Genomic DNA, 13,082 nt, shown 5'->3' with positions numbered 1-13,082 from the left:
TACAGGATGGCATCCTCCACTCCGACACCCGCCTTGTATGCAAACTGTAGTGGGTCCTGGGCATGTTGTACCTGTGGTCGGAGGAGGTTGAGGAAGAGCCGCTCTAGAGTCTTCATAAGATTGTCCCACAGTTCATTAGATAAACAGTAGTACAGCTTAATTAATAATAATGGATTGCATTTATATAGCGCTTTTCGAGACTCAAAGCGCTTTACAATACCACTATTCATTCACACACTGGTGGAGGCAGCTACAGTTGTAGCCACAGCTGCCCTGGGGCAGACTGACAGAAGTGAGGCTGCCATATCGCGCCATCGGCCCCTCTGGCCAAAACCAGTAGGCGGCAGGGTGAAGTGTCTTGCCCAAGGACACAACTACCAAGACAGACAGAGCAGGGGATCGAACCGGTAACCTTCCAGTTACAAGATGAGCTTCCCAACCTTCTGAACCACGGTCGGCCCACATTCACAATTCACCTACAAAGTACGTTCAGGGCTTGTACATTCACTTAAAACCAATGTAATGTGTATGTAAAGGGTCATGTTTACCATGCTGCTTTCAGGTCTAGGTTTTCCAGGTTCTGCCTTTCATGTCATTGGCCAGGGTTTGAGTCCTGCAGCCAATGGATGCCCTCCAGGACATATGTAGGTGTGGTTAATGCACTGTTAGTCTTTGCTTTATGCTTGTTAGGTTCAGATTTTTATGCTTCTCATTAGCTTGTTTGTGCTTATTCTACTTTATTAATTGGTTCTTTGTTACATTGGTAAGAGAAGCTCGTAAAAGGAGAGCTGTCACCACCTTGAGGTGCTGTAAAGTTTCTTTTGACTTAAGTTATATAGTTGATGGAGTTTTGTTTAAAGTTAATGCTCTTTTGTTTTGTTAGTTAAGTTGGCTCTCCCTGAAGTAAATTTATGCTTCCTTTTTAACATCTCATCATTAAACCATTTCAAGCTGACTCAAACACTCTCTTCATGTTAATTTGTTTACTCTTGGGACCAACATGGGGACATAACAAGGGCTAACGAGTTAAGCCATGAAGCACTCTGACATGACGCGATGTAATATTAACTACAAAATGTTAATATTTGTGATATTTTCAGCTGAATGTCTGTTAATTATTTAGAGACGGTGTTTGAGTTTCTTGAAAAATGTCTGTAAAATAATTCAAACTAAGATCAAACCTGTTGTGTAGCAGTCTATAGAGTACATATTAGAATCTATTGTTCATATCTGCAACATTTACAAATGTGTTATGTAAGTAAAATGCAGAGATCTTAAAGTTGCATCTGTACCTGACCATCAGAACAACACAAGCACAAACTCACCTCTGCGGAAGAGACATTTTTGACCTGAAGCTTTGTGTGAACGATTTAATACTTTGTCTTTGCAGGAATCACTGTTTATTCACTCTTTGTCATTCTTGTCCCTGATCTGACAATTCCCAACTAAAGCAAATAACTTTGCTCAAGGCTGAGAGATGACAGCAGGTGAAAAAATTGACAGTGCTGCCTCTTCAACAGTGTCATATTTTTATCTGATATCAAAATGTGGTAAACGTGGTAGCTGATCAAACTTTGCAAAAACGAAATCATGCCAGGTTGAAAAATTTCATCCAGAGTGTTTGAGAGGCATCATGTGGCTGCTTTCATCCCACCTCATTTTTTCCTTCACTGATTCATTGACTCCAGGCTTTCGTCCTTTCTATTTCCTCTTTTCATCTGAAAAGAGGCTGTGTTTAAGCCCAAATACTTAAGGTACTCCAGTAAGTGGCTTTGCAGTTTGTGCATGAATAACCATCTTCTCGCATCTATCCCCTTTTTCTAGGACAAACATCTTGTGGCGGTCAACGCTGAAGCTAAAAGCAAAAACAACTCAAACATCTCTAAAGAGAGAAGGGCTCCTTCATGGTGCTGAAGTACTTCCCAAAGGTAAGAATTGTATAAGCATTGAAATTTGAACCTCGACAGACAATTCTGTTTCTCTACATCCTTTTATATGAAGAATCCAGACACAGATCAGGTGATTCTGATGGCTCTAATCAAGCCGTTTTTGCAGCCCATTCTTCCAATTCAGTATGATGTGCAACGAGCATCATACTGTTAGTTCATCAGATCAAACTGAAACTTAAAACATACTGCAAAGGGTCCATTTTAAACATTTTCATTTTAACTTTACTGTTAAAATCAAAATGATGAGATTCAAGATAAAATTGCATTTAACCTCCTAGGACCTGGCGTCCACATATGTGGACATCACATTTTAGGTTGTCTTGACCAAAATACTAAATTTTGCTCTACAAGGACCTGATATCCACTTGCGAGGACATTATACTGCAAAAAAAAAAAATCTGGTGATTCTTTGTTTTTACATTCATCAGGTCCCAATATGCCCAAATATCAAAGAGAAATTAAAAATGCATGCCATGAAAGAGTTCAGGTCTTAGGAGGTTAAACAATTTTCGCCCACCTTTTATTTTTTGGTCAGATTGCTGTTCTATAAAAAGTTTTTCTTCTTTCAGTCTTTCCAGGGCTGACGATGTGTGTGTGTGTGTGTGTGTGTGTGTGTGTGTGTGTGTGTGTGTGTGTGTGTGTGTGTGTGTGTGTGTGTGTGTGTGTGTGTCTGAGCTTTCAGTGAGATAAACACTTGAGTTATAGATTCTCCACAGGAGGAAATCTATAATGTTTAATACAGGCTCAGTAGAAATATTGGTTTCCCTCAGTGAACAATCCAATTGAACCCTTCAGTTTATCAATGTGCATGTAGTTTGGATGAGGTCAGTGCAGTGGCTAATACCCAGAGATCCATTGAATACATTTAATTCATGGCATGCCAATTCACAACAACAATAATCTCAAGGTACTTTGCAGTGTTATGGATCGAAAACAAACGATTCCCTTTGATCAAGTATGTAGTGATAACAGAAAGGAACAAAATCTCGTAACAAAAAGAAACCTCCAGCAGAACCAGGCTCAAGGTGGACGATCATCTGCCTCAGCCAATTTGGGGTAAAGAGGAAATCGATGAAGCTGACTACAGATCAGGAGCATGCAGTTTTAGCTCCTCCTGCCTGATATATGATAACCAAACAACAGTGCTAAACTATTTAAAACTCACCGAGTCATTTTCCAAGGTGAGACTGTGGGCTCTTGTTAAATGAGTACATCTTTCAGGGGAAAGTATAAGGTTTGGATTACTGTGTGAAAGAGACTGTCCGACAATACCTAAAACTTCCTCACGTACTTAAAAAAAAAAAAAAAAGTACAGGACAATACAAATCATACAGAAGGCATTAAACTCCTTCTCAGTTGACTTATTTATAGTCCCAGGAATATTCTGTTGCATAAAATGTGAAAACGGACAGACAATAACTCACCACCATTTCATAAAGTTACAAAATGACCCTGCTTTATTTTTTTCCAATTCGTAAACAATTATTACACCATTAAATATGATGAAAATTTAATGTAAAAATGTAAATTCGATGAAAATAAACGTATATAATTTATTTCTATAATTGCATTTTATTTGAAAAGTATTACTATAATAAATCCATTAATTTAACAGTAAATGATGGAGTAGTGACTTGTGGGCAGGAATGGTGAACTAGGATGCAAGCTATAGCTTCGTGAGAAACAATTAAGGCTGTGATTTCCAGCCTCAGCAGAGACTGAAGACCCTGGGAGAGATGGTATGAGAGTGACATGGGGAGGAGATACAGGTCAGGTTCATCAGGTCAGGTTCGTTCATCTCAAATTCGCAAACCTGGAGTATGGGACGAGTTTGACTATCGTGTGGATATGTGCCGCGCTTGCAGAAGGGGACACACTGAGTACTTATTAACATTTTAAGAACCTTTATACTCAACTATGTATTTAAAATTTACTGCAAACTTCTTTGTCCGCTATTTTTCAGATCAGATGATTCTTTTGATTGATTGATTGAATCTTTATTTTGAACATGTTGAAAAAGTATAAAAAAAAAATAGAATTAAAAGAGACAAATGAACAAAGCAAACAAAAGGAAAACGAGCAACCACAACTCCAAATAACGTCCATGTTCAAAAAGGAGCAGGAAGAAGCATAAGCTTATTTAATCCCACCCCTTTTCCACTATCTAGTATCAATAGACTACAGAAATACCTCCTTGTAATTACATTATATGTTATGTGTAATTTTTTTTTTATTTATTTATTTTTTTTAATATATACACATATATGTTTCTATCTATCCATACCTACGTATATACACACATACGCACATATACACATTTTCAATAACCCCATTAACACCTGAAGGATACACAACCTACAATTATATATATATATATATATATATATATATATATATATATATATATATATATATATATATATATATATATATATATACACACATATATATATATATATATATATATATATACACATATATATATATATATATATATATATATACACACATATATATATATATATATATATATATATACACACATATATATATATATATATATATATATATATATATATATATATATATATATATATATATATATATATATATATACACATATATATATATATATATATATATATATATATATATATATATATATATATATATACACATATATATATATATATATATATATATATATATATATATATATATATATATATATATACACATATATATATATATATATATATATATACACATATATATATATATATCAGAATCAGAATCAGAATCAGAATACTTTATTGATCCCTGGGGGAAATTATTTTTTGTTACAGTGCTCCATTTTAAACCAACATTAAGACAAGACAGACAATACGCTAACTAAGAATAGTACAATATATACATATATATACATACATACATACATAAGTCACTTATAAATAAATATTTGGAAAAGAAACATGTGTAGTTGTAGCAGCAAACAGTGTGTTAAGTGGATGCGTTGTACAGGGAGATGGCCACAGGCAGGAATGATTTCCTGTGTCGTTCAGTGGTGCTTTTCGGTAATCTCAGTCTCTCACTGAACGAGCTCCTGTGACTGACCAACATGTCATGGAGTGGGTGGGAGGTGTTATCCAACATTGTCTTTATCTTGGACAGCATCCGCCTCTCCGACACCACCTTGAGGGAGTCCAGCTCCATCCCCACAACATTGCTGGCCTTACGGATCAGTTTATTAAGTCTGTTGGCATCTGCGACCCTCAGCCTGCTCCCCCAGCATGCAACAGCATAGAGGATCGCACTGGCCACCACAGACTCATAGAAAATCCTCAGCATTTTCTGGCAGATGTTGAAGGACCTCAGTCGCCTCAAAAAATAGAGACGACTCTGGCCCTTCCAGAGATGCAAAAACTTTTTAATGTTGTACGGATACGAGGATGTTTTAAATTTAATTCCCCCCTCAAATTGTATCCCCGTTCCCTTTTAGAAAACATTTTTAGAATATTGTCAGGAAGCAGGTTATTTATTGCTTTATATATAATTTGTGCTGTGAGAAAATGAACCAGATCTGTGAATTTTAGAATTTTTGATTTTAAGAATAGTGGATTTGTATGATCTCTGTAACCAGTTTTATGGATTATCCTTATGGCCCTTTTTTGTAATATAAAGATTGATGATAGCGAACATTTGTAAGTATTGCCCCAAACCTCTGCACAGTAATTCAAATACGGTGCAATCAGGGAACTAATTTCTTATAATTAGTGTCATAAACTGCAAAAACTGGTAGGTGATCACTGATGTCATTAATTAATATTCCGCTCACAATGTTGTTTTCCATATTGTTAGTGAAAATATTGTCAAGTAAGGTGGCACAATGTGGTGTAATTCTGCTAGGCCTGGTTATTTTAGGATGTAAACTCAAACTGTACATAGTGTTTAGGAATTCGTCGGTCATTTTATGCTTTTTTGGATTCAACAGGTCAATATTAAAATCACCACAGATAAACATAACTTTTTGATTTGTTTTAGAGAATATTTCCTCTATGAAGTCATTAAATACTTGAATACTAGAGCCAGGTGTTCTATATATACAGCTAATTATTACATTTTTTTCTTTTTCCTTATAAATTTCAATTGTTATACATTCTAGTAAATTATCAATTACAGTTGTCATACTTTCTACCACCTTGTAGTTTAGGTTTTTATCCACATACACAGCTACTCCCCCTCCACTCTTGTTCCTTCTATTTACAAAATTCACTTCATATCCCTCCAGTCCAAAGTCCATTCCTTTCTCCGCATTGATCCATGTTTCAGAAATGGCAATAATTCCAAATGGATTTGTCAACTCATTTAGATATTCCTTTATATTGTTGAAGTTGGCATACAGACTTCTGCTATTAAAATGGATTATTGATAATTTATTTTCCGTGTTGATGGTGTGCTTAAACTGTTCATCAGTGAAGTAGCAGCAGTTACAGCTGATGTTGTAGAAGAAATTATTTTCTGGGTCTATATCCTTTTCTAAGTCTAGAACATTATGGTCTGTGTATCGAAATGTTCTTAGTTCCAGATTATCATAAAGAGAATTCCAATGAGTCATGTTGATATTGTTGCCGGATGCAGATGAAGTTCTTTTGGACTGTGCCATGTGTTGTGTTGTGTGTCACGTCACATGTGTATTCATACCTCCAGAGTAAGTTGACCTCAGTATTTGTCCAGCTCTTCCATATTTCTGATGACCAACACTTTGGCTTGTTCCGGTGTTCCATTGAGTTTAATGAATACTTTGCAGTTGGTGGTCCATGTATTTTGAATTTTTCCCTGTTTCTTCAAGTAACGTGCTTTCCTGGCAATGTCCGCATTTCTTTTTATCAGATGTTCGTTCATGAAGACATCGGATCCTTTCAGTTTCCTTCCTTGTTTTAACAGTGCTGTTTTCTGTTTTCTGTTTGCAAATCTCACAATGATGGCTGGTTTGTTACTGTCATTTTTTCGGGGTAGAGGGTGGCAAGCCTCAATGTTGTTATAATCCACTTCCACACCTTTGGACCGTAGAAAGGTAACCACTTGATGCTCCGTGGAGTTGACATCTTCCTCTCCTGGCCCTCCTACATTGTCAGTGGCGACCGCCCGGGCGTATGACCGGGGTTTGATGCGAAGCCCCGTGATGATAACATCGTTCATCCGGGTGTACTGCTCCAAATCCGCCACTCTGTTCTCCAGGTACGCCAGCCGCCGATCCTTCTCGGCGTTCTGGATGCGGAGAGCCTTAACTTCCTCGACCAGGTCCAGGATGGCTTTCTGCTGCAGTTTGACAGTAGAAATCTCCTCTGTCATAAACTCCAGCGACTTCTTAATATCGTCTCCTTCCTCGGCTGACAGAACTTTTTTCGGGCCCATGCTGAGAGACGCTCTCGTAGCTTTGCCGTGACGACCGGCTAGCTACTTCCCAGAATCCTTTGCCAAGTCTGGCAAACACCCAACAGAATTTTTAGTCCTCAGCCTTAAACTTGATTACATGATTACTCAAGAACAAGGTGACATAGGATTTCTAAATTAATACAATAGGGGCATCTGTTAAAAATCTCAGACAAGTTCGGATGTCACTGACCATGACCTCTGACCTAGACCATGAGGTTAAGTTTTCTGAAAGTCTGGTAAATGCTATGTCTCAAGAAAGAAGCCGCCAAGGATTTTTACATTTATGGTGCAGCTACTACAATGCTACTACTAAAATTCAGATGTGTAATAAACACACATGTAGGGGTGCTAAAGCAGTGCTAGGAATGTGTGATTTTGTGTCCCTAAAAATACGCTTATGTTGTCAGTCAAACTGAACCAAGAATAATGGACGTGTTATCAGTGCAAATTGACAGGTTGTGTGTGTGTAGTTCGGGAGTATGCTGCTGACAGCACAGTGATGAGATGATAAGGTGTGGTCTTCATGCTGGAGAAAGCCAGAATGATGGACGTGCCTGTTTCTTACTCTTATCCTGATCATCTGTCCAGTTTGACTGACTGAGCACTGATGCTCTGGAGTCTTCACCCAGCATACACCCACCTAAATACCTGCCTGATGCACACATGGAGGACAGGATGTGGAGGGATTTTTACAGTGATTTTTCTCTTCAGAGATATTTTCATTTAATTTCTAAAATAATTATCTCACTTTCCAGCCGGGTAGATCCAAGATGAGTTCTGTGCATTCACTTCCTCTAACCCTTACTCCTGGTGTTGTCCTCCTGTCACGCTCTTGATCTCTCCATCACCTTAGTGTCACTGCTTTTATCTCGTCACCCTAAGCAACCTCTTCATCCTATTGTCCTGCTGCTGCTATCTGCCTCTTTGTTACTGTGATGAGGGTCAGCGGGTCAGCCGGGGGGCTCGTCATTAGCTGTGCGCGTGCATGTATGTGTGCACATGGTAAAGTGTGTACAGGTGTACATAAGATATGAGGGCCTTTACTGATCGCTGTGAGGAAGCTGTGTCAGAGAAGGAAACTATAAACATACATCTGTTTGGCACATATACTGTATTAGTTACATAGGAACTAAACCTGTTCAGTTTCTTTTTTAAATATTTCCAAGGCTACCATCTTTACTGTTACATAGAGGCGGGCGGAACGATCCAAATATCAATAATATCCATACCAACTCTGATATTGGTATCGGTTCGATGCTAGTACCATAGGATCAATACACTGTTTCTTTCTGGCACGTTCAATAAGTAGCCCACAGAAAAAAAGTTTATTGATTTAGTGGTCATTAAAATGTGTTCAGGATTTGCAAATTAATGGTGATCATCTCATAAATCATGACACATTGCTCTCCCCTACATAAGCTGCCTTTATAAAGTAAAAGTATCTGTCTTGGTATTGGCAACACTGGCCCTGTATTTACATGGTATCACACCGACACCAAAATCTGCAGTACTGCTATTACAGATTAATTTTATCTGAACATAACATATGAGATGGGGACACCATCGGACATTGACTTAACTTTTAAGACACCAAGACAAAATCCCAGATTTGGATGTTTTTAGAGATCAGCTGGGATGTGCTGAGTTAAAGCCTAGCATGAACACATGGAAAGACAGCTCCATTTAACTTCAATTCAGAAAGAAAAAGCATGAAGCTCTACCACATAAACTGGAAAGTTGTGTATAAAAAGACTGGTTAAACTCTATATAAATGCAAAATAAAGAGTTATTTATAAATTTGGCTTTTTTCCCCCTGACACATCATGTCACTCTGCCAGTGTTTTTCTTTCTACTGCCTTCTGTGCTGACCACTTACACACGCTCTCTCGTGCTTTATCTATGTCAGTCGAACAAAAGGAACCAATAGGAAACTGCTGATGCTGCTCGGGTTGTGACAAACAAATAGAATCCAGAGCTGTCCATCAGCCTCCCATTTTTAACCAATCTCATCTTTTCTGCTCTGGTTAAAATTAGAGATTTATGTGAGCCTGTATGATGTTTAAACATTTACACATAGGAATTTTATCTGTGTTTTTTTTTTTTTTTGGCAAAATCAAAAAAGCTTTACTGGACATGCAGTTGGAGACATTAGCATAGCGTGTGTGTGTGTGTCTGGCTTGCTGGTTTGTCCTTCCAGTCTCGCTGGGCTGCAGTGTAGTCCTTCTGTGTTTCTGGACATCAGCTTATTGTGCCTGCTGGTAATGAGAGCTGCTTAGTGTGTGATTCTGCCATTGCTGTTTGTTTAGGTGTGTGTATGGGTGTATTTGCATACATGTGTACACGTGTGTTTGGATGCCACTATTTATTCAGCTTCACCGGCTTCCTCAAGGTTGCCTCTTCTCAGCCAGGAGACAAGAATAATACTGTTGTGTGTGTGTTTGCCCGGGGGGAATAGAATCTAGAGTAAACACACGTGTCCGTCTCATTCCCAGGTGGAGTTGGATGAATGAATTCAGTGATAGTGACAAGCCAGCAGCTACCTTTTGTGTGCATCTGCGTGTGTGTGTGTGTGTGTGTGTGTGTGTGTGTGTGTGTGTGTGTGTGTGTGTGTGTGTGTGTGTGTGTGTGTGTGTGTGTGTGTGTGTGTGCGCATGTAGACTGGCTGCTTAGCTTGTTCACATTTCTGTTTTTTATTGTTTGTCAGGAAAACTGTGAGATATTACTCTCTTTGTAACATAGAAATTTCACTAACTGCTCTGATAGCTGTTCACTCATAGTTATTGAAGGAACTTCTGGTGTTTGATTTTGATTTTGGAAATTTTGCCTAATTTGAACTGTCATTTTTAAAAAAAAAAAAAAAAAAAGATTTGTCATCCTGCATACGGCCAAAGACAGAGAAACCCAGCTGTGCGCAAAAACAGCCGAGCAATGACACAACCAACAGAAACTGGACAATATTTGTTATTTTAACTAAATGGTCTACAAATATTTCTCAAAACTATGTCAGAAAAAGTGAATTCTAAGAGTTTGTGAAGCATAAACTGCTGTTATAAAATGTAATATTTGGCAGCAAATCCTTTTCCAAGAAACCTCTCAGGTATGAGAGAGAAAACCGTGCTCAGCACAGCCACACCTTCCAGCTGGCCCGGCAGTCAAATATGTCCCTTTAATGAGGCTGGCGACTTTTCTGTCTTTACAGCAGGTATGCTATACTGCCAAAAGTATTAACTCACCCTTCTTGATAATTGAGTTCAGGTGTTCCAATCACTTCCATGGCCACAGGTATAAAAAAAGAAATCAAGTACCTAGGCATGCAGACTGCTTCTACAAACATTTGTGAAAGAATGGCTCGCTCTCAGGAGCTCAGTGAATTCCAGCGTAGTACTGTGAAAGAATGCCACGTGTGCAACAAGTCCAGTCATAAAATTTTCTAGCAACTAGATATTTCACAGTCAACTGTTAGTGGTATCATAAGAAAGTGGAAACAGAGGTACAGAGGTCGACAACTTTCTGAAGAGTCAATCACTGCAAATCTCCAAACGCCATGTAGCTGTCAGATTAGCTGCATCTAACCTGGATGCAGTGGTGTAAAGCATGCAGCCACTGGACTCTAAAGCAGTGGAGATGTGTTCTCTGGAGTGATGAAACACACTTCTCCCTCTGGCAATCGGGTGGACAAGGTTGGGTTTGGTGGTTGCCAGGAGAACGGTACTTAACGGTACTTAAAGTAAAGTTTGGTGGAGGGAGGATTAAGGTGTGGGTTGTTTTTCGGTACTTGGGCCCAGGCCCTTCCCATATGGAAAAGAAATAGTAAAAACTTATAAAAGACTTGCATAAGATGTGGCCTACTTCATATAGTGAATCATATAAGGCTTATATGATTTACTCATGAATGTGGCCACCTTCTCATTACTTTCATATATTGTTTTAGTAAGTATCCAAAACATACAAGTTTCATTTATATAATTTTTCAAGGGATCTTATATCTGTTTTCACTCTTGTATGCTTTTCACACAAGTTTCACACAAGACACAAGTTTCGTGTGGGAGAAGTTGACTGGTCTGCACAGAGTCCTCACCTCAACCCGACAGAATACCTTGGGGATGAATTAGAGCAGAGACTGTGAGCCAGGCCTTCTTGTTCATTAGTGTCTGACCCCACAAATGCACTTCTGGAAGAATGTTCAAAAATTCCCGTAAACACACTCCTAAACCTTGTGGAAAACTTTTCCACAATAGTTGAAGGTGTTATAGCTGTAAACTGTAGGCTGGCGAGATATTAAAACCTGTGGATTCAGAATGGATTATATGAGTGTGAAGGTAGATGAGCGAATACGTTTGACTATATAGTGTACAGTATCTGTAAATTGACAGTTTCTATAAATTTTGTGAAATTTTTATCAGATGTTTAACCATTTACCAATCTAGTAAAACTATTTATCTTTTTTTGTAACTTGATCATGTTGTGTCCCATTTGTGTTCAGCTAAACTGACTCAGTGTTTTTTGTGCCAAGACTTTATTTTTTCTGGCATTTTGTACGTTGGCATATTATTTCTGGTATATTTTATGAATGTAATAACAGATAGAAGCTAGAGAGTTATCCAGCAATGCTAGCATAGACTAGCTAGCTTGGTAAATCTATAACTCACTGTGATTTTGACTAGCGTGAACATTTTCGGTAGCAAAATACAGGACTGTACAAAAATAATGCATATCTAACAGTAAAAATTAGATGGTCGAGTTATTTTTTTTTTAAATAAACAATTTTCAGAAAGAAGGGGGACTTCTTGATTTTTGTAACTTTGTAAACATGATAACTTGAGAACAAGGCAACATGGGATTTTCAAATTGGCACCATGGGTACATCTGTCATGGTCCTGGGTCAGGCCACCCAGTGTTTCTGAGTTCCTGTTATTTTGTTTTTTCATCTGTATTCCAGTTTCTTTTCAGTTTTCTAGTTAAGTTCGTCATGTCTAGTTTACAGTTTTAGTTCATGGTTTATCAGGTTCCCCTTGTGTTATCACCCCTGTGTCCAAGTTCCCCTCATTGTTGTATGTGTCTTATCTATCATATTTCTGGTCTGTATGGCTCTCATTGTCAAGTTTGTCATGTCTACTTCTCCATGTTTCCTGTTTTATTTTGAAAGAGTTCTTTGTTCATTGTGTTCAGTTTCACGTCCCCGGTCCTGTCATTAGGTTTATGTGTGTCAGCTGTTCTCCCTCATGTGTTTCCACTTCCTCTAATCATCCCTGTGGGTATTTAGTCTGTGTGTTTCAGTTCAGTCTTTGTCAGATCGTCTGTTATCCTCACCACAGATTTCATAGTTTTCCCTCATTGTTTCACTGTGTTTCATAGCATTCCTAGTAACTCTGCGTGTATAGTTTTTCATAGTTCTTTCACAGAGTGTCATAGTCTTTTAGTTTACACAGTGTTTTAGTCTCCTTAGTTTTCCCAGTTTCAGTGTGTCTCTGGTATTTTTCTCATGCCAGCAGCCACAATAAAGGCTCACTTTATTTTTGGAAACTTAGTTCTGTCTCCACCGTGTCTGCTTTTGGGTCTACCTCATCTTCACACCGGCGCACCCCACCGTGACAACATCTACTAAAAATCTCAGATGAGTTCAACTATCTGTTACTTGTAATGCGTTACTGTAATCTGATTACTTTTTTCAAGTAACGAGTAAAGTAAGGGATTACT

This window comes from Astatotilapia calliptera, chromosome 23, assembly GCF_964374335.1.
Source record: "Astatotilapia calliptera chromosome 23, fAstCal68.1, whole genome shotgun sequence".
Lineage (NCBI taxonomy): Eukaryota > Metazoa > Chordata > Actinopteri > Cichliformes > Cichlidae > Astatotilapia > Astatotilapia calliptera.
Note: the sequence above shows the minus strand (reverse complement) of the source record.